The 26,571-nt window shown below is 41.8% G+C and overlaps 1 long non-coding RNA gene across 1 annotated transcript; it reads left to right on the top strand.

The window, feature by feature from the left end:
• Positions 1 to 4,793: 4,793 nt before the first annotated feature.
• Positions 4,794 to 25,039, top strand: LOC134757466 (uncharacterized). Its single transcript, XR_010131460.1, has 3 exons — positions 4,794 to 4,829; positions 13,293 to 13,452; positions 24,898 to 25,039. It is a non-coding gene; the product is annotated as an uncharacterized lncRNA (long non-coding RNA).
• The last annotated feature ends 1,532 nt before the right edge of the window (positions 25,040 to 26,571 follow it).

Raw genomic sequence — 26,571 nt, forward strand, 5'->3', positions numbered from 1 at the left:
CTAAGATGAGATCCTCTTGTTGACATCTGATTGGATTTTCCTTGGCATTACCCTAGGAAAGAATCCTACACATTAATACTGAATAAGTGCCCAGGTTGGCGGTAGAAATCAAATATGGCAATTTACTGGTGAGGAGAGATCAGAGGTGAAAAGGCTCAATGCAGAGCGAAAAAACCTGGGGTGAGCCATAGAACGGGGAGCTATAGGCCAGTATCACCCTTGAGCAAGGGACTTAATGAGCCTCAGTTTCTTAATCTATAGAATGGGCTTAATATTCACACAGCAGAGCCCTGTGATGAAAAGTAAAATTATTCTCTTCCTTTGGAATTTTATAAGAATGCACATTGAAATCACCTATGAAAAGTACTTTCCACATACTTGACACTTAATGGGTACTCAGAAAATGGTATTTTATCTCTGTAATGATCCAGGGTGGCAAATATTGTTGAACCTGTTTTAGGAAGGCAGCTCAGTAAAACTTGTTAAAGGTCACACATCTAGTAAGTGTTTGGGTTTGAGGGGGCATGAAATTCAGTTCCAGATCTAAAGCTTATAGCCTTTCCAATGAGGGCAGAGATCCTAAAGCTTCTGTGGGTATCAGAATCTCTTGTGAGGCTTCTTAAAAGTGAACATTTTGGCCAGAAACAGGGGGGCTCATGCCCTACACTTTGGGAGGCTGAGGCTGGCAGATAGCTTGAGTCCAGGAGTTCGAGACCAACCTGAGGAACACGGTGAAACCTCATTTCTACAAAACATACAAAAAATTAGACAGGCATAGTGGCATGTGCCTGTAGTTTCAGCTACTGGGGCTGGACTGCTTGAACCAGGAGATTGAAGCTGCATCCAACCTGGATGTCTGAGTTTTAGGAATGGTGTCTTCCTCCCATGTAGGGAGACACCTCTATAGGGGCCAGTGACCCTGGTTCTGCACAGCTGTCATGTCTGGGGTCCTGGTTACCTAATTTGGCAAGTGCCCTCAGGTGGCCCTGACACAAAGCGCCTGTTAACCATGACAAACCTCGAGTCTGATAGTCTTGTTTCTCTGCCTTCTCCAGGCCTTGGGACCACAGTACAGCCTGTTCTCCTCCAGCACTTGGATCCTAAGGGATGCACTTCCCTTGCAAAGGAGCAAAGAAATCACTTCTGGGAGCCACTCCCATCACCAGCTCATCTGCCTCCCACACCCTGCAAGGAGCTCTTTAGTCATTTGTCCATAGTAATCCTCTGTGGAGGACAACTGTGCCCCCCAGCCCGCCACCCCAGGGGATCTGGCAATATGTGCAGACATTTTTGGCTATCACGAGTAAGAGGTGAGTGCTACTGACGGTGATCTATAGATCACAGCGAAGAACACTGCTAAACATCTTACGCTGCACTGGATGAGCCCTCCCCACTGCCCAACAAAGAATTATCTGATGTCAATTATCAGCAGTGACCAAGGTTATGAAACCCAGGATGAGAGATTCATCCAATCTTTAGTTCTTCTCCTACAAAGCCAATGTCTCCAAAAATATTTCCTCAAGAGGCAAGATAAGGAAGCATTCAAATATTTGTAAAACAAGGCAGAGGAAAGGAAAATGGCAGGTGTTCATTGATTCTGTATACACACGTTGTTGCATTTTACATGTGCATTTGGTTGCTTTTTTGGCTTTGTTTTCATTTACATCAGCCCCTGCAAGATGGGGACTTTTATTGCCTCCATAGTACAGAAGGGGAAATGGATACCCCTCTGGATAAAGCAACCTTTCAAAATCAAGAGCTGGGATTCAAACCCTGGGCTTCCTGACTCTGAACGTGGTGCCCCTTTCTGAATTCCATAAACCATCTTAGATCAGCCGGGGAGGAAATGGAACAGTCAAGTCTGATAATAGGAGGAGGCAGGGTCCTTCTATGCTTCCCCTTTCAGTGTCTTGCCTGGGAAATGTAAATAATTTAGAGCACAGGGGCCGGAGGGATAATTAGCCTGTCTGGTTTCAGAGGCCACCCAGATGGGTGTTAAGGACGAGCTGGAACTCACAACCCCCTCCCCACCACCCATACCCTACGCTCACCTCTCTCCCTCTAACCCTCGTGCTTTCAGACTCTTGCCGTTCCAGGGCTTAGAGCCCCCTCTCATTCACAAGTCCTGCCCTTTCACCAGGGAAAAGGCAAAAGGTCAAGATATTTGGCAACCAAGTCCCTCAAGTAAAGAAACAGCATTACAGGCTGAGTAAAATGGTATGAAGGCAACACTCAATCAACATGTGTGTTTTTGATGCCTACTGTATGCAAGTCTCTATGCCAAGAACAGTGAGGACTGGGAGGTTGAGATAGAGTATTCATCCCCCTCCCATTCACCACAAAAAGCCTTACCGAGCATGTAGATTATGCTCATCCCAGTGCTAGGCTCTGATGTACCAGGAGAAATAAAACAGGATCCCTGACCTCAAAAGGCCTGTGGTCTCATAAAAGTGCTAGTTAAGACACACACTGATAGCAGCATGGAGAATGCATAGTCAATGACCTGTGTGTTTGATGGATGGATGGATGGATGAATAAATGAAGTGGTATTAAACAAGGGATGAGTACCATTCCAAAAGTGCAGTTAAAGTGTTGGGGAAGGGTGCAGAAGTGAGTCAAATATGACCTGCAACCAGGAAAAATTTATGGGATGGATTGGCCTTTAGGCTTAACAAGATTTACACACGGGCATGAGAAGAGCTACATCCTGGAAGAGGAGAATTAGTCAAAATTTTGGGGGGTAAATACCTTTTCAGACTGGAGGGAGAAATTTTTCCAGAGGTCAAAGGTGTCTGGGAAGACAGAGATGGGACAGGTACTCTAACCCTTGTCCAGGTACTCAACACAGAGGAGACTGTATCTGGAGGCCTTCTTATATTATCTCACTAAGACTCATGAGAACCAGCAGGTACTTGCTCTTATGAAACGCATTTAACAGAGGAAGAAGCTGAAACTACCCACCTACAATTCCAGAAGGTAAGTGGTAGAGCCCAGGTAGGATCCCAGGGGCCCTTTGATTCAGTTTCTGGGGCAGGAGTCTGCACACTATGGCATGTGGGTCAAATCTGACGTGTCACCTCTTTATGTAAATACAGTTTTATTGGAGCACACACATACTCATTCATTTGCACATTGTCTATTGCTCCTTCCATGCTACAACAGCAGAGTTGAGTAGTTACAACAGAGACCACATGGTTTGCAAAACCTGAAGTATTTACAATCTGGCCCTTTACAGAAAAAGTCTGCAGACTGCTACCCTAGAGCTCACTCTCTCGGCTTGCATGGCCCAGCGACCTTTGGGCTGGCAGCACCAGCTGGAGCCGTCAACCTAGCAGACATTCCCTGCCCTTGGACACTGCCAGCCCTTCCTTCTTTGATGGGGCAGAGCCGGTGGGGAGGCAGAACTCAATGGTCTTCCCAGAACGTATTAAGTCCTGTAAGAAAGCACATCCCTTGAGAACTTGAATTCCTGTGGCATCTCTACTATTTATATTAAAAACACCACAAAAACTCATTTTTCATGCTATTTCAGCTGAAAACAGCCATGGCAGGACCACAATCCGGAGATCAAGACAGAGTGGGGAGAGCATGTTTGTGGAGTCAGGGCTTAGCGTGCCCCAGGTTGCCTGTCCCAGGTGCACTGGGCCCAGGCCAGGTTTCTTTCTGGGATAGTGGGCTTGAGGAAGAGGGTAAGTCGAGAGGAGAAAAGGCACCTCTCTGGAAACCTTGCCTCCTCTCATCTAGAAAAGCATGAAAACACAAGCTGGCGTTCACACGTCCACCTTGTTCGACAACCTAACATGGGTCATTAATTGAAATAAAATGAAACCAAATGGAATCCAGATGTTCGCATATATTCACTTGCACACAGTTCATAGGCAAATCACCAAATGAAAATGTGCAAAGATATTCACAGTAGTTATTTGAAGGGTATGGAGCTACCTGGTTGTCTCTACCTCAACTCTTAGTTTTGTTTTGTTTTACAGCACTTAAGCAAAGAACAGGAGAAAAAAAAGGCATAGATGTACAACTCAGAATTATTTTGTGTTTCACTGCCATAAGACTGTCAACTACACAACTCCACAACAGACTCTGTCTGTTGCTCATGGTTGTATCCCTGATGCCCAGAACACAGCCTGGAACACAGTAAGTATCCAATGAGTTGTTGTTTATTTAATAGACACATATTTTTATATATGCCAGGTGATTCACAAGCAACATACATTACTGTTACAGTAAAGAAAACACATTATTTAAAAGTATGTATCAATCAAGTAAAAAAAGAATGTCTTAGCTAATAAACATTCATTGACTACTTACTATGCGTTCACATTACTGTTTTTCTTTGCCTTCAGGAGACCTTGCACAGTACAGTATTCATAAGAAATATTCAATTAATGCCTCACAAACATTCCTGACCACACAAACTGTACAAATGCCACCACAATTACCACATACTTTGAGGATGATATATAAAAACAATAGAATAACTACTCATCTTTAAGAAATCAATTATTCCAATGAGCCTATCATACAATCCCCAAGAGTCTGGAGTGTATTTCCCGGGGAGATAATGAAACTGAATTGCAACCATGGTGCAGAGGAGAACCCAAAGTTGTTTTGCATAAGTTATCATGGGCCATTATGATGCTGGCAACTTCTATGAATAAACAAGTCAGCATTTGTGAAAGTTTCCAACACAATGCATGGCACCCAATATGCCCCATTTCGCTAACCTCCACTGAGCCCCAAGCTCTGAAGATCAAAGTCAAAGCATGAAATGAACGTGAGAGAGCTGGAAAGCTAACTACAAAGCCTCTAAAAGTTACGTAAGTTAATATGGGCTTTGTCCTAAGCATGCAATGCTGAGGCAGACTTTTAACTCACTTTTGTTTTCCTTTTTACAAACTTGTCAATGAAACCTTTATTTGAAAAACCACTCCTTAATGTTAAGTAGGAAAAGACACCAGAGAATAGCCAAGATTACAAAATAATGGCTGGCCTGGCTGCACCGCCCAAGACTGGCTCTCTGGTGGCCGGGCACAGGGGCTCACACCTGTAATCCCAGCATTTTGGGAGGCCGAGGCAGGCTGATCACCTGTGAAGTTCAAGACCAGCCTGGCCAACATGGAGAAACCGTCTCTACTAAAAGTACAAAAATTAGCCAGGTATGGTGGCAGGCACCTATAAACCCAGCTACTCACAAGGCTGAGGCAGGAGAATTGCTTGAACCCAGGAGGTGGAGGTTGCAGTGAGCTGAGATTGCACCACTGCACTCCAGCCTGGGCAACAAGAGAGACACTCCGTCTCAAAAAAAAAAAAAAAAAAAAGACTGGCTCTCTGGTAAAACCAGACTGGAGCTTGGATGTAATAATAAACCCCACAACGCTGATTGTTAACCTGCTCCCTGTGACCCTTCATTGTTAAAGATGCTGGTGACTGCTACAAGGTTATCCACTTCACATCTGCCAGCTGGGAAGTTGTGCAAACGGCATGTAGGGGGAAGTGAAGGGCAGCTGGGAAAATGAAAAACACCTTCAGAAAGTGAAATAAACTTTCTTAAGAAGATACCACCCTCCGCTAGCCATATACCAAACCGTAAAAAGAAAGAAAAATATTAGGCCTACGCCACATGGAACAACAAGACAATCCTTTTATCTCAAGGAGGGAAAAAAAGCCACACCAAAATAGCAGCCAGATGTCCCCAGTGCCACTCTCTTTAAGAAAGATTACCAAATGACGGACAATCAGACATTATCTATTCATTCTGCAAATAAATATTAATGACCTGCTCTATGGCAGGCCTAGGTGCTGGGAAAAAAAAAGACCAAATAGTCTCTACACTTAACAAGTATGAGTAGCTCCTTAACAACATGCTCAAATTCGCTAATGGCCTCCTATGAGCAAAGTTCATCGTGCTTTACAGATGTTATTGTCTACTCAATATATGTCTATTAAGCCCCAAGCATGCACACGGCACTGTGGCACTGTTGCAGGCACTAGGGTTACCAAAAACAGACAAAAGTCCCCTGTTATGCATCTCATTTTAAGCTCAATGTATCACCATGTAGCAGATATCATTATTCCCATTTTAGAGAGAGGAAAAGTGTGGTTAGCCCTAACCCACCCAGGTCAAACACTAGTGAAGGCCAGAGCCAGGACTTCGGCCCAGCCCCCCTTTAGGTCCTTGACCTTTCCCTGATCCAAGGGTCAGAAGCAAACACAAATGTCTGCAAGGGCTAAGATGACAAAAATTACAATGGGCCAGGTTTATCCCATCATAGCCACTTATGTTTTGTTTTGTTTTCTTATTAAACACACTATTAACTCACAGTTCTATTTTCCACTTCAGTCCCCAAACAATAATAATGCTTCCTCTCGTTTTTCTTGAAAACCAGCCCTTTCATGCTAACTTTTTGTTCCCTGAGACAGAGCCATAGGTAACAGGAAATACATCACTTTCTTATCTTTTCTTTCCTTTTTTTTTATTTTTTTTGGAGACAGGTCTCACTCTGTCACCCAAGCTGGAGTGCAGTGGTGCGATTTCAGCTCACTGCAACCTCCATCTCCTGGGTTCAAGTGAAACTTCTGCCTCAGCCTCCTGAGTAGCTGGGATTACAGGCATGCACCCCCATGCCTGGCTAGTTTTTATTTTTAGTAGAGATAGGGTTTCACCATGTTGGCCAGGCTGGTCTTGAACTCCTGGCCTCAAGTGACCTGCTCACCTCAGCCTCCCAAAGTGCTGGGACTACAGGTGTGAGCCACCATGCCCAGCCTTCACTTTCTTTTTAACGCTGTTGTGAGAAATAATTAGAATGAGAATGGTGATAAATGGGAAACTGACTCTCATCCACCCGAAGATTGAGGAGGCAATGGCAGTTGCTTCTTGGCCTCAGCTTACAGTTACCATGCAAAAAGTAGGCCAAACATTGCCTCTGAGTTTTCAAGTGAAGCCAGAAATTTAGAATGCTATGTTAGATCTTCCAGTACTTAGATACTGACAATCAATTAAAACTTTTGAAAAACTATGTATGCCAGTATTTTACTAGCTCAAAAATACGTATTTTGGTATTAAATCTGGCACCGATCTCCAATTTACAAGCTCCATATTATTCCTAGTATTCTTTTTAGCAAATATCATGCATATTGCACAGTACTTTTATTTATGTAGAATACCTATCGATGATCTTTCTGTATTTATAGATACGCCATGAGACCAATTACATACAGAAGAAAAATGTGTTTATATCAAACTACACTATATTCCAAGTATCAAATGTAAGATGGTGACAATAACTGAAGTGAAAATTGAAAGAGGGGAGAGGTTGCCTGATTCCTGAATAGCTGTCAAGGAGGAGAGGAGACTCCACCTTGGTTTATGGATGGGTCCAATTTGGACATACAGAAAAGTAGGTCAAGAAGAGATGAAGCATGAGAAAAACCTTAGAGATGAATGTGAGAATGTTTAGTTGCTCATTAATATTTAAGGAGGAGTAAATATAAGAATATTGGAAGATCACTTGAGGCCAGGAGTTTCAGACCAGCTGGGACAATACAGCATTTCTACAAAAGATAGTTTTAAAATTACCTGAGTGTGATGGCATGCACCTGTAGTCCCAGCTACTCAGGAGGATTGCTTGAGCCCAGGAGTTGGAGGCTGCAGTAGGCTATGATTGCACCCCTGCACAATAGCCTGGGCAACAGAGCAAGACTATCTGTTTAAAAACAAATAAACAAACAAACCAACCTGAAAAAAATAACATTGATAGAGTAAAAAATATGACAAGGAAGTTGTAGAAGGTGAGGATAGAAGGTTATGCTGTGGAAAATAATAGTGTATAAAATGTGGAAGGTATCTGGTCTACTTCATGACATCAGGTTAGAGTTCAGACTCAACTCTTGAGGGAGAAGTTGTGCTATACATCTTTTGATATCTCCTGCATCTAACACAGTGCTTAACATGTAGAAAGCTTCCAATAAAATATTAAAGATGGAATGAGGTCACATGCACAATGGCATTTTGACGAACACAAAGCATGCACGACATCATGCGATTATTAATATTGATGAGGAAAGAGTATTCAAAGGAAATTTCCATAGGATTCCTGAGAGATGAATAATAAATTGAGGGTCTCTGGCAATCGTTAACATTGTTGTCAAAGTTCAACAGGCATTTCCTTCTCAAAAACAATGAAGGGAAACCCATTCTACTGGTTCCTGCTACAACTGGGGATATTATGCCAAAAGGGCAAGAGGAATAGAGGTTCCTATGTGGCCCTTTTTGAATTTCAGAATTGAGACACACTGTACCCTTCCCCCCACCCAGTCTCCCCTAATTTAAAAAAAAATAGCAATAGCCTTTAATGTAAGCAAGCAGGAAGTTTTACATTCACCAAATGCTACAGTTCACCTTCCATTGCATGACAACTCAAGCTATGGAATCAGACAGACCCGGGTTCAGGTCCCAGCTCAGCAATTTATTAGCTCTGCCACTTTAGACAAGTTACTGAGCTTCTTTGAGCCTTTGTAAGAAGATGAGGCAGCAAAAGCAGCACCTATCTCATACAACTTACGAGGATGATGGAAGTGATGAATAGGAAACCTAATTACCCACATGTAAATACCAGCTTGGAGACAAAATGATCTCATTTCAAGGAGACATCAAAAGCCAATGAGACAATTTCTGTTGAGTTGAAAATCCCACAAAGATTTCATCCACATTGTAAATTGGTACTTGATATTAATCTATTTTTTGACTCCTCCTAAGTGCAGTGTTGCCTTCACACGTAGCTGCGTCTCTCAGCAGGGTAATCCATATCCACAGATTGCCCACAGCTGTCCCAACCACATGAAAGACCCAGACACTCCCCAGTGACCTACTGGCACAAGGTAGCCATTCATCAAATGCTAGAAGCTCAGCACCAGACACAGTGAAAGGTTAGCGCTCGGTTTTTATTGCGTTGGTATTAGCTTTCCCTGTCTGCAGCCATTTGATTGGTACAAAGCTTTACACTGTTTACAAATGTTTTAGAGTCCTGGCCTTTTCTTCTTATTGACTTTTACATACTGACATCATTAATCTTTAATTTTCATTGGAAACTTCATCCAGCAATCACAATGAAATGCTGCCTTCTGCCATGTGCCTCAAAAGTCCTGATGAATTGCACACCACTAAAGAGTCTAGGTAGAGTACAGTGTGTTGGGAGGAGAATTGCCATTATTCATTCTACGCAAAAGTTGAAACTGTTATTTTTGTGACATCGCATATGCACTTGATTCCAGCCACGTATTTTCTAGCATACAGTGAGCATTTCATACAGAGCAGTGGTTTTTATTGGCTATGGTTATCTCCATAACTGATATCCTTGAGAAAAACAATTGATATTTATCAAAGATAGGAAGTAACTTCTGAAGTAAATAACATTCTTTGACAGTGATAACTGTTACAGAAATAGCAGAGCAATGAAAGAAGTAGCAGTGTCACTGTATAATCCAAGCTTGAGAGTGCTGAACAAGGGTGTAATGCAATTTGCCATTTTGCTTACTGTTGTCACATGCAAATGGGGAAGACAAAGTGGCATACTTTTGAGAAAAAGCAATTGTTTTCAGATTTCTTTCAAATAATTTCCAAGATCAGCATTGTCAAGTGCAACAATCTGTAATGATGGAAAAGTTGCATAACATCAAAAAGCTGGCATGCATCTGTGTCATTAAAAACTCAGTACGATTTAACAAATTTTAGCTAAGATTTAAAAATACCGTGTTATATGATGTGGATATGCCAGACATTACTTAGTCACTCCCCTACTTTTTCTTATTATAGTTATTTTTCATTTTTTCTATTGTAAATATTTTCATATTGTCAATCAAAGAGTACTTTGAGATCCAATGATATATACTGAAACTTTGAGAAGCTAGTTATGCCATTAGGAATCCCAGTCTCTTAGAGTTTTGCTTACCATTTAAGACGAATCTGAAAGAAAGGGTCAATCAACATTGCATTAATCCATTAATGAATATAATTATATGGATGTAACTGAGACAGGATTTTCAATACACAAAACGTGTGCTGTTAAGAAATAGATAAAAAGGAAGCCTATAAAGATTTTACCCCAAGTTGCAATAGTTCCTTGCTATTAAATTTTTGGATTGGTTTATAAAACTTTATGTTCAATACTTCCTGTTTAATTCATGAAGCATATTCTGGCCAATATGGGTGAAACCACAGAGAAAGAAAAGCAAACAAGTATACTTAGTATAATTCATGGTAACTGCTCTTATGAAAGAGATTATGAATCATTTTATCTCTACAAATTTGATGCATTTCCAAGCATTCTGGTGTGGCACAAGAATATTAAAGATTCAATTCCTCAATTCCCAAGCATTTCCTGTTTCCCAAGCATTCTGATGTGGTACAAGAATATTAAAGACTCAATTCCTGATTTCGATAAAGTTACAGTGTGGCTGGGAGGCAAGACATGCACAAAGATACTAAACGTAAGTTTACATAAGTTATGTCAAAGTAAATGCTTTGAAAGAAAAGGTAAAATCTCCATGACTGGGATGTCAGGATAATGCCATAAGGGAGTGGATGAAAATTTGTCTTTGAGGAATGGGGTAAGCCTCATAAAATCATCATAAAGAAGAATGGAAAATAAAGACTCCTGGTGTGTCTGCGAAATAATTAGAGGACTAATCTGTGTAGAGGAAATACATTTATTGGAGGCAGGTGAGGTAAGGTAAAAGAAGGCAAAGACACTGGCTGCAGTCTGAATCTTCAGGGCTTTATTCTATACCCAATAGAGATGTCATTTAACAACGTAATGACTTACAAAGATTCTTGCTTTCAGATACTGGTCCGAGCATGATGTGATCAGGGGAAAGAATGTTGGGGACAGGAAGATCACTTTAGGGAGCTATCTTGCACATTTGGAATAAGAGGAGAATACAGGAGAATAAAATATGAACTCAATGACATCAGCCGAAATAAAAATTCTTTCAGAGGGATACTGAAGAAGCACGATTAACAGACTTTTGAGGTTATATGGATATTGTCAAAGAGGCAATGCATCATAAAAAACCACCCTAAAATTGTAAACTCGGTTGTTGGAAGAACTTCTGATATGACCACTGAGAAAAAGAGAAGTTAAAGAAAAGTATTAATTTAGGAATGGCAGAGAGCAGATGATATATGAGTCTGGTTTGAGACATGCTGAGTTGAATCTATTGATATATTACTAGATGGAGGGACTTAGAGGATGGTTAAACATATTTGGCTGAAGCTCAGGAAAGAGATTGGACACTGGGAGTCCCCTGATGGACAGCTGAAGCTATAACATTAGATGAGCTCACCAGGGGAGAGGTGTTATGCAAAGAAGATTGCAATCCTGGGACCAAGACTTAAGGAATGTCCGCACATAAAGACAGGAGACAAAGAAGTTGGTGTTAAAGAGAAAGAAACAACCAGAAAGATAGGATGGGAATTGATGTCTTGGAAAAGTATGGGATCCCGAGATAGTTACCTTTGAGGACTACTCAGAGTTCTGAAACATATTTTAGCCACAGGACCTTTTTGTCAAGTGAAAAATCTGCGAGAAAACTGAGAATAGCAGAACTGCTCCAGTACAAGATGGGTTGGAGACTTGAAGAACTGATGTTTCGGTAGGGCATGGTGGCTCACACCTGTAATCGCAGCACTCTGGGAGGCTGACACAGGAGGATCATTTGAGTCCAGGAGTTCAAGACCAGCCTGGGTGACATGGCAAAACCCCATCTCTACAAAAAAATACAAAAATTAGCTGGGTATGGCAGCACATGCCTGTTGTCCTAGCTACTCGGGAGGCTGAGGTAGAAGGAATGATTTAGCCCTGGGAGGTTGAAGCTTCAGTGAGCCATCATCAGGCTGACAGAGCAAGACCCTGTCTCAAAAGCAGATAAAAATCAAACTGTCATCTCAGCCCTCCCATCTCCAACCTCACCCCCACCCCAAGCATTCACCGCTACTAAGGGAGTGCTGGTTAACAAAGACTCCATAAAACAGAGCTTGAAAATCATTGTTGACTTTTGATTCTTCTTATTTTAAAGATGAGGAAACTGGAACACCGCGAGGAAAAGTGAAGAGATTATCAGTGACAGAATCATGAGTTTCATCCCCTGATTTCTGGTCTGTTAGTCTTTAATTACCAATGATGCTTCTTACAGTGCCCAGAAACCTGAGAGAGAAGAGAGTTTCAGGGAGGAAGGATGGTGGCCTGTGTACAGAGTACACAGGGGGATGAGGGAGTCCTAGAGGTGCTCCCAGCCCAACACAGACAGACAGCTGGTCGATCCTCCATCCCTATTCCAGGAATACACCTATCAGTCACTTTCTGCAGGTCGCAGGAGATAATTTATTTTCTATATACCACTTTATACTTTTTTTTTTGAGATGTATCTCACTCTGTTGCCCAGGTTGGAGTGCAGTGGCTTGATCTCGTCTCACTGCAACCTCTGCCTCCCAGGTTGAAGTGATTCTCCCGCCTCAGCCTCCTGAGTACCTGGGATTACAGGCACCTGTTACCACACCCAACAAATTTTTGTATTTTTAGTAGAGATGGCGTTTCACCACGCTGACCAGGCTGGTCACAAACTCCTGGCCTCAAATGATAGGCCCACCTCGGCCTCCCAAAGTGCTGGGATTACAGGTGTAAGCCACTGCACCCAGCCCACTTTATACTTTTCGAAGTATTGTCACATCCAACATCTTTTTTTATCATCACAATAATCATGGGTAGGGGACAAGTTGGGCAGGTAATACTACAGTATTCACAATGTACACAATGCCTCAGAGACATTAACTAACTTGACCAACTCACTCCAGCACCAGGATTAGAACTCCAGTGGCTCCCCACGAATAAAACAAGGCAGCTATTTGGGTTAAAGAATCAGCACAGGCCGGGCGCGGTGGCTCACGCCTGTAATCCCAGCACTTTGGGAGGCCGAGGTGGGCGGATCACGAGGTCAGGAGATCGAGACCACGGTGAAACCCCATCTCTACTAAAAATACAAAAAATTAGCCGGGCGCAGTGGCGGGCGCCTGTAGTCCCAGCTACTCGGGAGGCTGAGGCAGGAGAATGGCGTGAACCCGGGAGGCGGAGCTTGCAGTGAGCCGAGATTGCACCACTGCACTCCAGCCTGGGCGACAGAGCGAGACTCCGTCTCAAAAAAAAAAAAAAAAAAAAAAAAGAATCAGCACAAATAGCAGAAGGTTTTGTGTCTCACCTAAATCAATAACTAAGGATTTCTGTTTCCAGGTAACATGGAAGAAACACACTCGATTCTGCCTCTCCCATTGAATAGAGCAATAAAACATGGACACAACACACGAAGCAGCTATTTGAGGACTCTGAGAAGGAAATGGCAGCACACAGATTGGGGGAGAAGACCAGAATTTGAAACGCTGCCGAACCACAGGTGGGTTTTTCAATCTTCTTTCCTCTAGTATATCTTGGCCTGAACTTAAACACCAGACCTGGTAGTGGGCAACAGTGCAGAGACAGATGAGAAAACTGTAGGAGAAGCCATGAGGACCTGAGAAGGGAACTCCTACCTCCAAAAGAAACTATAGAAATCCCCATTTGGTTTTCTCTTTTTTCTATTTTTTAGCTGACACATAAAAAGCTGTACATTTCAGTGTAAACATCTTAATGAGTTTGGCGGAAGTATACACCCATGAAACCATCACCACCATCAAGGCCATCAACATATTTATGACCTCCTCAAATTTTCTACTCTCCCTTTGTTATTATTACTAAGATTGTTTTTTCATAAAATCAAATTTGCGAGGGTGGCAGAAGAGCTCCAATAACAGGCACTCACAGAAGCCAAAACTCTATGGGAGAGAAATTTCTGTTTTCTGGACTTGTGATCCCAAGAGATTGAGGGAAAACCTCCATTTTTCTCTCTGTATCCCCACCACTGGCAACCAACCCACCAGAGTGGGATAATCAATTTCTAGTTTTGTAATCAGAAGGCCAAAAAGAGGAACTTCCAGGAAACAGAAAATATTAAAGGCATGAAATAAAGTAGAACTCAAGAAAACAAACCCATAAATGTGTTTATGAACATTTGGGCTCATTCTCTTACAGTGCATGTACAGATCTGATCCTACTCAGCCTACTACATAGATACATTGCTCAATGAACAAACTACCTTCCAGGATTCAGACTGGCCACTAGATGGAGCACATGCAGGGCAGATCCAAATAGCACTGAAAAGTGTTTGAAAACTGGACAAATGTTGGAATCATAACCCATAGAATGTCAGGTAGAACTTGGGGCCTGGCCTCAGACAGCCCAACTGACTGCTAAAAGAAAAATATCAACATTCTTCACAGGATTTTAGAAAGACCCAGAGTCTATTATCACTACATTTAAAATATTCAGGATACTATCTAAAATTACTCCAACAAATGAAACATCAGGAAAGGCTAAACTCAAATGGTAAGAGATAATCAATGGACATCAACACAGATATAATACAAATGTTGAAATTATCTGAGAAAGCCTTTAAAATATAGTATAAAAATACAGTTGCTTGAGCAAGCAACTCTAAATGCTTTTGAAACCAAAGGAAAGAGAGAAAGTCTCAGCAAAGACATAGAGGATATACAGAAGAATCAAGTCAGTATCTTAGAACTGAAAAGCACAACTGCGATTTAAAAAAAAAAAAAAACCCCTCACTGAATGGGCTTAATAGAATGAAGATAACAGAAGAAAGAGTCAGTGAACTTGAAGATGGAGCAAAAGAACTTACCCAATCTAAAAAGAAAGAAAAAGATTGAAAAACTTTAATAGAGCCTCATGGATCTACGTGATAATAAATGTTTTAACATTCATGTGACTGAAATCCTGGAAATAGAAAGAATACAGTACTGAAAAAATATTTGAAGATTACAAGTTGAAAACTTCCCAAATTTGGTGAAAGACATAAACCTACAGATTCAAGAAGCTGAGTAATTCCCAAACAGGACAAACCAAAATAAATCCACACCAAGACACATCTTACTCAGTTAAAAACTAAGGAAAAAGAATAAAGTCATTATCCATAGAGACACAGCAATTGAAATTACTGCAGATTTCTCACGAGAAACTGATAGTTACAGGAGGCAGCTCAATGCCTAGGCAGAAAGGGGCAGATCCCTGTTGAAACCCCACCTCCAAGGCAAAGACAATTTAAAGCCTGAAAGCCAAGCTACAGGTTAAATCCTCAGATCAGATTGAGAACTTGTCTTCCCATTTGGCGTACTTTCCTCTGGTTGATCCCCACCCTTTACCTATTTTACATTTTCCTACCCTTTCCTAATTGGTTTTCTACACTGTTGTGCCCACCTTTGAGTGATGTCTTCGTTTTAATCTTTTGCATACAAACCAGTCAGCATGCACTCCCCATTCTGAGTCCATAAAAAGCCCTTGACCCAGCACTTTGGCAGGCCAAGGTGGGTGGATCACTTGAGGTCAGGAATTCAAGACCAGGTTGGCCAACATGGCAAAACCCCATCTCTACTAAAAATACAAAAATATTAGTCAGGCATGATGGTACACACCTGTAGTCCCAGCTGCTCCAGAGGCTGAGGCAGGAGAATTGCTTAAACCTGGGAGGCAGAGGTTGCTGTGAGCCAAGATGGCACCACTGTACTCCAGCCTGGATGACAGAGCAAGACTCTGTCGAAAAATAATAATAATAATAATAAGCCTCTGACCCAGAAACACAGAGAGGGAGGAATCACCTGACTGCAGGGGTGGGGAACAACCACCCCCCTCCCCCACAAACTCCTCTCTCTGATGAGAGCCGTTTCATTGCTCAATAAAATCTTACATTCTCATCACCTTTTAATCATCAACATGACCTCATTCTTCTTGGACTCTGGACAAGAGCTTGGGACACACTGAGCTCAGGTACTCTGAAAGGCTGTAGCACTGGCCCTTTGGCCTCGCTGGTGGAGGGCATCACCCCATATAACAGGACAAGGGGCTGACCGAGCTGCTAACACACTGCTGTCCATCAGGCTGTGGACAGTGGAACTAAAAGAGCTAATGAGCACACTAACGCTGCTGCTTTGGGGTCACCGGCACCTCTGCCTGGGCACCGCCATGTTCCCCTGGAGGTAACACATCTGGTCTGGCCGTGGGCTGACAAGGAGTTTGCTCCTGTGTTGGCACTCAGAGTGGCTGGATGAATCCTGTACTCATGAGCTCATGTGCTCCCTCCTGCAAGGGGCTGAGCGTGATGGGTCGAGTTGATGGGATGTCCCTGCTGTGAGCCCAACAAAGGGGCCGAGAAAAATCCTGTTTCAAAACTATGGGCCCAGAGGGTAGTTGCACACTATTCTTAAAGTGTTGAAATGAAAGAACTGTCAACACAAACTCTACATCCAGAAAAAATATCCTTCAGAAATAAAGTTGAAATAAGGACATGCTCAGATGAAGAAAAACTAAGAAAAATCGTTTACAACAGATCTGTCCTCACCAAATTGCTAAAGCAAGCTCCTCAAAAGGAAGGAAAATGATACCAGATAGAAATTTTAAACATCAGTAATAAAGAGCAAATGAAAGAGTAAATAGACCATTCTTTGCTTGAGAAAAAAGATGGAAAGCAAAAATTAAACGCCGTTTACTGGGGTTTTCAATATACATAGATGTACTGGATGAAAAATTATAACCTAAAGGGAAGTAAAGAGATGCTTATAGGAGTGTTGATATTCCACTGGAAATGGTAAAATGTTGAATTTCAGTAGACAGTTAAAAAGCTAAATATGTAATTATAAACCTCAGGGCAACTACTTAAAAACCAGACAAAAATATATGGTTAAAACACAGTAGATTTTTTTTAAATGTTTAAATAACCCAAAAGTAAACAGCAGAGAAGGAAATAGAGGATGGAAACAAGACGGGCATGGCCCCTACTTCCAAGACAATTTAAAAAGCTGATCAATATTTACATTTTAGGATAAAACTCCTGAAGGAAAATATGAAGCAGAGCAAGCACTGTTGTAACTGCCTGGCAGAGTCTTCCTGTCTGCTGCACAAATAAAGACCACAGTATTGCAGTAAAGAGTTTAATTGACGCAAGGCCAACCATGCCACATGGGAGATGGAGTTATTACTCAAATCAATTTCATCTAAGGCTCATAGTTTAGGGGTTTTACAAAGCAGTTTGTAGGAAGGGGTGGGGGTGTTCGGGTAATGGGTGCTTGCTGATGATCAGGTGGGGTAAAAATAAAATCACAGGGGGTTGAAGGTGTCTCCAGCAGAGAGTTGCTTCTGAGTGGGGCCACAAGAGGAGTGAGGGAAGGGTAGTTGGGTCCACTTAGAGCCATGGGTATCAGACATGCAAAAAACACCTGAAAAGATATCTTAAAAGGCCAATCATGTGTTTTACAATAGTGACATTATCTGCAGGACCTCCAGAATAATGGGTGGCAATTGTTTATGTCTACACCTTAGCAGAATTCAGGTTCCTGTCCTCCCTCTAGCCTGGTGGCATTTCATTAGCTTTACAAAGGTGGTTGTATTTTGGGGGAAGCCTATTATCATTTAAACTATAACCTAAATGTCTTCCAAAGTTAGCTTCATCTAAGCCCGGGAATAATTAAGACAGCTTGAAAGATAAAGGCAAGAGGGGTGTGAGTTAGATCAGATCTCTTTAATCATCATAATTTTCTCACTGATATAATTTTTGCAAAGGCAGTTTCACTGTGACATAGACTAACACTGCTGATCCAGAGTGATCAGGAATGCCTCGAGGAGGAGATGAGCTTTCAGTTGAGACAAAAAGCAAGTCCGGGGAAGGATATCTCAAGAAGATGGAAGATCTTGAGCAAAATCCCTACAACAGGAAGACTTGGAAGAACTGAAAGATCATTGCAGCTGGAGTAATGAGCAAGGAGCCTGCTAGGAAGGCAAAAGAGGAGGAAAAAGACTGCATAAGCCCTTGCAGACCATAGTTACAAGTCTGGAATTTGTTCTAAGTGCAGCGAGAAGCTGCTGAAGTTTTGCATTTGAAAAGAGTTACCCAGAAGAACCCTACCTACCTCCACCCAAAGTGGGAGATTCCCAGGCAGAGCATATAAGTTGCTCCCTCAGGGTTTGGTTGAGAATTACACAGCAGAACAAACAAGGAGGTCCCAGGCAAGAGCCAGCTCTCACATTTCTTTGACAACTGAATGGTTGGCTTCCCCGGGCAGAAATGTGTATAAATCTGGATTACATCTCACAGTCAGATTCCTTATCTAAAAGACGACAGCCAAAGTTTGATCTTTGGCCTAAGGGGAGAATTGAAAGGTGTTTATGTCTTAGAAATAATCAGAGTCAGACATCTCAAAATTAAAATTCTTTGTCAGCCTGTCAATATTTATGAACGTGTAAAATTTCCAACAGCCCCATTCCACAATTTCCATGCATTGAAGGTTGAGAGATGTTTGACCTTGAAGATAGCATCTCCTAGCCTGCACATTTTTCATTCTGCAAAGTTTATTTAAAACACTGACCCATCTTCTAGTTAAGTTACCTAAGTTCATCTTTCTCCTTGAAATCAGAGTGAGATTTTCTTACAATAGACCTTGCAGGATTAAAAAAGTAAGATACAGCTTCCCCACACCACCCCAAACAACATGAATTAGTAAACTACGAATACTGTATGCTACAGCGAAGCTAGTTTGGAACAAAGGTAAGATTTGATTTCAGAACAAAAGGTTTTTATTCATAGCTTTGACATTAACTTATTATGTGAACTTGGTCAAGTATTGTATTTACCTTCAGAGGCTTCTATTATCTGCAAAATAAAGAGATATTTAAAATAATTTTGTGAAATGCTAACACCACAAACAAGATTGATTGGAGGCTTACCATAAGCCAGGTTCTTTTGCAGAAGTCCTCTATGTTCTATTTGCTTTGATCCTCACAACCCCCATATGATGTAGCATGGCAGAGATGCCAGCTTTCCTGTTCTCTCTGAGATGTATGGTAAAATGTGGCCCAAAATCCCTTTCCATGAAGGGCTTGTTAGCTCAGTTACTGGTAGTACAGTCAGCAGAAGGCATCTGGCTGTCGGTCTCTTCAGGGGTCACCTCCACATCCAAAAGCAGCCTCACCCAAGGTCATGCCCCTTCCCAGGAGGCCTGTACCTAATGACCGATCAATGTAAGAACATTAAGGCCCGGCCTTCTTAGCTCCAGAGCAGCTTTAGGGGCCTGTTGAGGCTGCCATGGTCCCTGCATCACAGTTTTTCTCCCTCTGCCATCCCCTGCATCACTACTGATCCAATAAACATCACTTCCAGCTGAAAATTAAAAAGTCATTGTCTGTAAGTACACACATATGTACATGTATGTATGCATGTTCATGCATATGTACATGTATGTATGCATGTTCATGCATATGTACATACGTAAGGGTCAGGTTCCCTAGAAGCAGAACCTAAGACAAGGATTTAGAAGCATGTGATTAACTGAGGGAGCACTCTTTGAAACAAAGATTAGGGAGGGGCAAAGTGTTGAACACAGATACAGCATCTGGTGAAGTCTAGACTTGGCCTAGCTCATGAGAGCAAACCACCATTGCAAAATGTAACTGAGGCAGTGGAAGAGATCTGACCTAACCAACTCCATCTTTATTCTAACTTCCAAGCTGTCCTTGTTCACTCCTGGGTGTAGGCTGAACTAACTTTGGGAGGAACTTAGTTTATAGTTTGTTTTTTGAGATGGAGTCTTACTCTGTTATCCAGGCTGGAGTGCTGTGGCAGAATCTTGGTTTTTTCTGCACAAAGGAGCACATTCAAGGAGACCAAATGTCCAGTTCTCATGAAGGTCCCAATTTGTGTCACTGTCATCCTTTTTCATTGGGATTACCAGAGAAACACTGGCTCCTATCAAGCTCTGTACACTCTGTGAAAGCAGGAATTTTGTTCCATCCACAGAGATTTTCCTCGAGCCTAAGCAAAATAGTCCAGAAGTGATGGAATAAATATATGTTGATGAATGTGGTGGATTGAATGGTGTCCCCCACCCCCAAAGATACATTCATTTCCTGACCCCTGGAACTAGCGAATATATGACCTTATGAGAAAAAGGTCTTTTCAGATATCATTAAGGATCTCTCAATAAGATTGGCCTGGATTTAGGGTGGTGTCTAAATTCAATCACAGGCATACTTACAAGAAAAAGGCAGGCAAAGACTTATGACACAAAGGAAGAAAGGTGACTTGAAGACAGAGATAGAGATTGGAGTGGTGAGTCTACAAGCCAAGGAACATGGAGAAGAGCTTGCAGTCACCAGAAGCCAGGAGAGAGGCATGGGACAGATTCTCCCTCGGGGTTTGCAGAGGAGCTAACCCTGGCAACACCTTGATTTTGGGCCTCTGGCCTCCAGAACTGTTAGTTTTAAGCCATCGAGTTTGTGGTAGTTTGTTTTGGCTGCCCTAAGAAATCAATACAGAGAATGAATGAATTAGCAAATAAATCTGAATGTCTGGGAATGAGTAAGAAGAACCCAAGGTGAGAAAGGAAGTGTAGGGAGGAGTTTTTGAAAAGAAGTTTTGGGATCTGTCTTCACAACTCAACTCAAATAGAATCTCTGCTCCCGGGTTGGGCCCTGAGCCTGGGACTAATAAGGAGATGACTGCAGTTCTACGACAAAGGCAAGCATTGGGCTGCCTTCAAGTATCCAGGCTGTAAGGAGCCCAAGATGAGGTTTTGGTGAGTATGTGAGAGAGACACAGATGGGTATAAAATGGAAAAGCTGACTTGGGTTTCTGTACCTCAGGTCTGGAAGACACTCAGGTTGGGCTGTCTCATGGAATATGATGGGGGAATCCATATCCGGGCAGAGAACTCTAAGAAACTCCAATCTAGACGTGGGAATCTCTTGAATCTTCAGAAGGAACTCCTGAATGGAATGTAATTTTGGCTAAATTTGAGCAACAATATCCACATGGAGGGGAAAATACTACAGGATAAGCAAAGGGGAGGAAAAGGAAAGACATGAATACCTGAATCTCAGTTTGTTAAAAAATGAGAACAACACAAGAGCCCTGGAGAGCATCAGGGACCTGCATCACTGGCCTTTGCTCTGTACTCTGCACCACTTCTTTTCCCATGACCCCATCAGCTGAGGTTATGGGGTAAAAAATGGGCTGGGAAGGACAAGAATCAGTGAGCTAACACTCATGTACAACCTCAAACACTCACTTAAAAGATAAATGCACACTCATGGGCATACAGACACACCCTACCACGGTGTGGCTGAAGGAACAAGTTTATGGAGACACGTTCACAAGCATTGCAGTTTTGATGTGAAATTCTCGGTACTTTCTGAGGTTCATAGTGTTTCTGATAAGAACTTCTGCTGCTCTGCAGAGTGTCTCTTGTTATCGCTTTCCAGTCCTTAAAAAGGTCTTGGAATTCTCTGACTCCAGTTACCTTTCCCAAAAGGAACACTAAAAGGGATAAAGTAATAAAAAATGATTACGTGTTTCTACATCTTCAGTGATAAGGTGGCCGAAATGTGATAAGACGACCATAGATTTTCTCTCTGAAGATGACATTTCTAGATGTAGTGCCTTTCCTACCTGCCCTGTTTGAAATAGCAAGCTAATCACACTTCACCCAGATTTAATTTTCTCTCTGTGTTCATTAACTACCTAATATTATGTCTATTTGTTTATGGTCTGTCTCCCGACAAAATATAAACTCTACAAAAGCAAGGACCTTATCTATCTTGTTCATATCTCTTAAATAGTGCCTGGTACATAGTAGGTATTCATTAAATATCTGTTTAATGAAGAAGTTAACATTAATTTAGTTCCAGTTAACTAGATGACACTGATGTCATCCCTTGGTATCCTAGGGGGATTGGTTCCAGGATGCCCTCCCCAGCTACCAAAATCAGCAGATGCTCAAGTCCCTAATATAAAATGGCACGGTGTTATCATATAACCTACGCTCATTTTCCTTTATTTATTTATTTAGAGACAGTCTCACTCTATCGCCCAGGCTGGAGTGCAGTGGCCTGATCTCAGTCACTGCAACCTCTCCCTCCTGGGCTCAAGCAATTCTCCTGCCTCAGCATCCTAAGTAGCAGGGATTACAGGCGCCCACCAACACACCTGGCTTATTTTTGTATTTTCAGTAAAGACACTGTTTTGCCATATTGGCCAGGCTGGTCTCAAACTCCTGGCCTTAAATGATCCATCTGCCTTGGCCTCCCAGGGGGCTGGGATGACAGGAATGAGCCACTGCATCCAGCTCGCCAATAGTCTTTAAATCATCTCTAGATTACTTATAATACCTAATACAATGTAAATGGTATGTAAATAGTTGTTACACTGTATTATTTTATTTGTATTACTTTTTATTGTTGTATTGTTTTTTTTATTGGGTTTGTCCCCAACTATGTTTGATCAGTGTTGGCCGAATCCACGGATGCAGAACCCACAGGTACAGAGGGCCAACTTTATTTGCTTTGTGAAATTGTACTATGTAAAGGTGAGAAGTTACCCTCCGCAAGATTGCAATGTACATAAATAATGATAGTGCTCAGGGAAACTACAAGGCCATGTCGAGTTATAAACAAAGGACTATTGAGAGAGCACAGAAAAAAAATCATGAAGGCTTTATGAATTTGAGCTCTACCCATCAATAGAGACGAGACTCAGACAAAAAAACTCCAGCACACAGTGGACTTGCAGTGGCATGGGTCCTGTTTGAAACGCCCATCATCTGAGAAGCAGACTTCCTGACACCATGAAGTTGGATTAGTAAGTTGTATTTTGTGGAACTTGGCTTCTTCATCTGTAAATTAAACAACCTCTGCCTAGATGATCACGAAATCTCCTTTCCATGACAACACTGGGTGGGGAGAACTGTAAAAAATGGAGCAGGGTTTGGGTATCAATTCCTTCCAAAGTCTGAGGCATGAACAACAAGAGGACATTAAATCAGTAAGAGTTATATGACCCATAACCAAGCCATCTGCTCTCAACATCTAGCTACCAGGATGTTCTTCATAGAGTTAATTACAATAAAGAGAAAATGGAAAAGCAAACTAGAAGCTGTTTAGAGTTTATTTTGAACTAACTCCAGACTTAAAGAAAAATTACAAAAACTTGAGTTTCCTATCTCTCTCGCCCAGCTTATCCTAATATTTTAATAGTCTCTTTCTCTTTGGTGCTCTGAAATTTAACTGGGTTGTGTCTAGTCGTGGGTTTTTCTTTCACCTGCTTTGTACCTGGTATCTTAACTCGGCACTGAAAACTGTCCTCTATTATCTGATTATTTTCTCATTCCCATTGTCTCTTTTCTCTTGGAAGGACTCCTAGGAGTTGGAGATTGGGCCCAAGTATGTATATTAATACTCTGTCTTTCAAATGCTCTCCCATGTTTTCTCTACATCTTTGGCTTTCCATACTGAGAGACGTAATGTATCTCTTCTAAATGTTAAAGAACATTTCTTTCATTATGGAAATAATAGTTTTAATTTAGAGCAGGAGTTCTCAATCTTGGCAATATTGACATTTTAGGACACATAATTCTTTGTTTTGGGGGCTGTCCTGTGCATTGTAGGATGTTGAGCAGCATCCCTGGCGTCTGCCCACTATGCCATTTGCACCTCCAACCCCACTGGTCACAGCCAAAAGTGTCTTCTAGACATTGTTAAAAGTCCACTGGGGAACACAACTGCCTCCTGTTTAGAACCATTAATTAAAAGAACTCTATTTTTGAGTTCTTCTCTTTCATTGCAGCTTGTCCTTTTTAAAAAATGGCCAGAATCACTAATACAATTAGGCTTTGCTAAAATCCTCTTTCGTTCCTTGATTAATTTCTGTCTTCCAGAGTCAATGTTCTGTTTGTTCATCTTGGTCCTCCTTTAGAATTGATTTCCCTCACATGTTTGGTGGTCTGGACTGTCTGTATATATTCATAAATACATGTTTTAACAATTAACATAGGTCACTGAGGTAAGCTTCTGTTTCCTTTGAGTGGGCTCCATGCCCCTAACAAACTTCTTCCTTGAATAAGGGGATAGACCAGGAACTGAGTTTCTAGCTGGGGCCTATGAACAAGCTGGCTTCACTTTAGGGTGGACCAGTCCAGAGCAAGTGAACAGACTGACTGCTCCCCTCCCCAAATGTCTGATTATAGTGTGCTTCACCATGGGCTCCTGGCACCCCATACCATATCACACCCACACACAAAAAAGTCCTAGAGAGGTCTCCCAATACTCACCCTGATTCCTGCATCTCCTCCAACCCTCACCCTTTGTAATCTTCTGAACCAAAGGCAGATACATTCTGAGACTCTGGGAAAGAGTAATTCTCAAATTTAATCTTGTCATTGCTGCCTTGCCCTCAGAGTGTTCCCGGCCCCTTCCTCCAAATGTCTTTCAATAGGTGATTGATTAAACAAAACATTTTACATTTACGCCAAGGAATACTACACAGCAATAAAAAAGAGCAAATATTGATGTGCTTAAGGGTTAACAACTTGGATGGATTTCAAGGGAAATGTGTTGACTGAAAAAAGCTAATGGCAAAAGTTTACACACTGGATGATCCCATTGACATAACATTCTTGAAATGACAAACTCATAGGTGGAGAACAGATAAGTGGTTGCCAGGAGTTAGGGATGGGGGGTGACATAGGGTGTGTGTGACTGTAATGGGTAGCACAAGGGAGATCTTCATGGTGACGAAATATTAATAGTCCTGTGTCTCGATTGTGGTGGTGGTTATACAAATACACACGTACATGTAATAAAACCAAATGTCTACACACACATACCCAAGTGCACATATATCAGGTAAAACTGATGGCTGAAGCTCTGTGATGGTACCAACGTCAATTTCTTGCCTTTGATATTGTAGTAGAGTGATACAAGATGTGACCGTTGAAGAATGCTGGGTGAAAGGTGACTCCCTTCATGGAACCCGTATGGAATCTGTGTATATATTTTGGGTAATTTCCTATGACTCAGTAGTTATTTCAAAATAAAAATGTTTAAAAAGTGAAGTCACTGTGACTCCATCTTCAGTTTCACCTCCAGATATTCATGACCTCCACTGGCCCACTGGAAGTTCCCTCTCTCATTCTTAGACAAGTAAGCCTTCATTTCTTCTATAGCATTTCAACGGGATTTTTGGAGGTAGAGGAAGCAAATTCTTACATTCATGTGTGTACACTCAGCAGTCAACGCATACTTTTTTTTTTTTTTTTTTTGAGATGGAGTCTCACTCTGTCATTCAGGCTGGAGTACAGTGGTGTGATCTTGGCTCACTGCAACCTCTGCCTCCTGGGTTCAAGCAATTCTCCTGCCTCAGCCTCCCAAGTAGCTGGGATTACAGGTGCCCACTATCACACCTGGCTAATTTTTGTATTTTTAGTAGAGATGGAATTTCACCATGTTGGCCGGGCTGGTCTCAAACTCCTGACCTCAAGTGATCCGCCTGCCTCGGCCTCCCAAGGTGCGGGATTACAGGCATGAACCACCACACCCGACCCACACATCTCTTTCGAATTAAGAGAAGCATGAGGTCTTACATCACAGTTTCAATTAAAAGCCCAATTTATAAAGAACAAGATTTCTTTAAAAGTAATCTACATTTAGTGATATGTTATTCAAATATTATCTATTCCCTTATGAATTCTAAATACTTTCCTTGAAATAAAGTAGGAAGCATTGAACATGTATAGGCTTCTTGTATGTCAGTCTTACCTCAAAAAAGCAGTTAAAAAATATTAAATAATACCACCATTGAGTGAACACACACACACATACAAAGAGGGTATTATATCAGAAGTCTACATAGTAGGATCATGCTGACTAATCATACTGAAAATTTTTCCCATATTACTAAGCATGTCAGCACAAGTCAGATCTGTGCCCTTGACTTTTGCTGATAATCTTCTGAAGAAGCATTCACATTGCAATAGTTGCTGCATATGCTATGGACGTCTTTTAAAGGAATTTTCCCATAGATTACTCAATATCTCCTCCTCTGTGATATCACTTCATAAATTTCCTTTAGAGCAGTGGTTCTCAAATCATGGTCCATAGACCAGCAGCATCAGTATCACCAGGGAATGTGCCAGAAATACAAATTCCCAGGCTACAATGATTCAGACACTCTACGGATAGGACCTAGAAATCTGTTTTAATAGGTCCTCTAGGAGACTACCAGGCAAACTGGAGTTTGAAAACTACAACTTTAAGACATAGTCATGGGTTCTCTATTTTGGAAGTGGCTACAACAGAGAAACTTTTTTTTTTAATGACTTAAAATACAAGAAAAGAACGTGGTGGCTCACGCCTGTAATCCCAGCACTTTGGAAGGCTGAAGAGGGTGGACATTTGAGCTCAGAGACCAGCCTGGGAGTTCGAGACCAGCCTGGGAACGATGACAAAACCATGTCTCTAGAAAAAAAATACAAAAATTAGCCAGGCATGGTGGCATGCATCTGTAGTCCCAGTTACTCAGCAGGCTGAGGTGGGAGGCTTGAGCCCAAGAAGTGGAGGCTGCAGTGAGCCAAGATCTTGCCAC

Source organism: Gorilla gorilla, chromosome 18 (genome assembly GCF_029281585.2).
Source record: "Gorilla gorilla gorilla isolate KB3781 chromosome 18, NHGRI_mGorGor1-v2.1_pri, whole genome shotgun sequence".
Lineage (NCBI taxonomy): Eukaryota > Metazoa > Chordata > Mammalia > Primates > Hominidae > Gorilla > Gorilla gorilla.